We start from the raw sequence: 2,396 nt of genomic DNA, 5'->3' as shown, positions 1-2,396 counted from the left end.
TGATGGCACTCCTTGAGGGTCAGGGCTTCAACATCTGAATTGGGACAAGACACAAACATTCAGTCCATTAGCAAGTGTTGTCATGAGGACAGCATAGCTTATCAACTGGGTATCCCCAGGAATCCATGGGACTAGCAAAGCAGAATCTGGGGGTGTCACTGGTAGGAAAGCAGGAGGTCCCCAAGAGACAGTCCTCATAGCATTTTACAGAGACAGCAGGACCCTTGAGAAACAATAGTTTCCGTGACCCATACACCAGCCTTTATCTATGCCTGTCCTCCCTGCTGGATTCACAGCAAGCCTACTTCTTTCTTTTCCAGTACAAATGGATTTCCACTCTCTGAATCCTGATGAATTTTTGCTCTTTTGCAGTTAGTAGGTTGTCCCTCAGGATTCTGCATGTCTGGATTTGCAATCGTGGAAACTGCCAAAGGTCTAGGGACCTGCATGGCAGAACCCGGCCTCTACCACTATTGCCCAAGGTAGGGACTCTGGTCCCTTGAGTGTCCTGTGCTGCTGTCAAAGGTCTGTGTGCATTGGCTTATTGTTTTTTTTTTTTTTTAATGTAATTGCTTATACGTGTGTTTCATCATGCTCAAGTGGCCTTTCTGTGAAAAAGTGGCCAAGCTACACCTAGAAGTCACTGAAGAAAGTTCTAAGAACTCCTGGTTAGTATGAGGCTAGAGAGAGAGAGAAAGAGAGAAAAGAAATCTGCCTCTCTGCATTTTGCAAGTCCCTGGGCAAAATCTGTTGGCTGTGCACTCCTCACACGAAGATTCCAGGCAGGGAGACCCTCCTGAGCCTCATCTCCCTGAGTTCCTCTTCCAGAAGCAATCCCTAGTTTGAGACCAGGGTTAGCGAAAATAGAGCAGCAAAGCAGGGTCCAGAAGGAAGGACTGCCACAGACCATGGAGCACCAGGGGGACAGGCTGGTACCTCCTCACGGTTGGGGTACAAATGGGCTCAGCTCAGCAGGTATAGGGGTGCCCTTGGCCCCTCTGGTGGGCTTTGCAGTGCCCCAATCTCAGGAAGAAAAAAGGCTGGCTCAGGTGACATATTTTTGACTGGGAAGGAGCTGACAGCAATGGAAATAAACAAGTAGGGAATGATGTTGGAAAGTTGGAGGGTTTGTCCTTTATATCTCAGCTTTCTCTCCTATCTTCCCTTGCTCTGTAGTGTGTTATCAAAGAAGTTTTTGGCATGATATTCCTGTTCACTGATTAACTCTTGAGCTGTGTCTTTTCTGCTGTTCAGCTCATCTGGTGAATTCTTTTACTGTAAAAAGTATCTTGCCCTTGCAAGGGCAATGGCAAGACCTGAGAAATCCCAGAGATTTCAGCTTGCCACCCAGAAGGAAACCAGGCTATTTGGAATGCTGGAAAGGATTCAGAGTAGGGGAAATCGTCTTGGACATCTGAGACCACCCCCACACTCAGCGGTCCACTGGACACAAACCCAGACCTTGATACTGATCCTGAACCATGCTCTCAACTCAGACCCCTGTGATCCTCGCCACAGTGCTTTCAGATCAGTGCAGCCATGCCCATAGGCACAAACTCTTAAGCCTAGATTCTGTCCTGAGAGGTGTGTCCCCGACGGCCTGGCTCCAAATCCTCAGAGATTGGGGACAGTGAGGAACACCATAGGACTCACCCTGCCACCCTGAAAGGAACCATGCCATTTGGAACTCCAGAAAGGATTCAGAGGAACTGAAATCTGCATTCCTACCTCTGGACACCCCCATATTCAGCAGGCCCCTGGATGCAAACCTGGAGCTTGACACTCACCCTGAACAAATCCCTCGACTGCTTCCTCCCCCAGAAAGATGGACAGAGTGCTGGCAGATCGGGCCTGCCATGTGGTGGGCCCTAACCATAACCTTTGGTTTGGTTCGGTTCTCAGGATTGTGACCCCAAAGGCCTTGCAGTAGGTGCCCTACAATTTGGGGACACATGGGCAATCCCAGAGGACTCAGCCTGCTGCCCAGAAGGAAACTGTGCCATTTGGAACTCCGGAAAGGATTCAGAGGAGCAGAAATCTGCATGCCTAGCTGAGGACACACCCACACAGAGCTGACTCCTGGACACAAAGCCAGAGCCAGACACTCACCCTCACCTCCACTGTCAACTCAGCCACCCTGACAGCTCTCCATGGGGTCTTCAGGTCAGTCCTGCCATGTCCCTGGTTCCTAACACTAACCCTTGGATGGGTTCTGTAATGATCTCCTCATTTCAGGTTATGTGGTGGTTCTGCAGGACATTGTCCTGGTGTGGGATCAAACACACTGAAGCATCCCGTGTGAAGTGGCAAACGTGGTAAAGAAATGACGGCTGGGGAATCTGAGTGTGGAGACAGCACGTATTTGTGCTGCTATAACAAGCTGACTGCACTTTGAA

Source organism: Mustela nivalis (genome assembly GCF_964662115.1).
Source record: "Mustela nivalis genome assembly, contig: HAP1_SCAFFOLD_1321, whole genome shotgun sequence".
NCBI classification, from domain to species: Eukaryota; Metazoa; Chordata; class Mammalia; order Carnivora; family Mustelidae; genus Mustela; species Mustela nivalis.
This window is presented reverse-complemented; position numbering follows the sequence as displayed.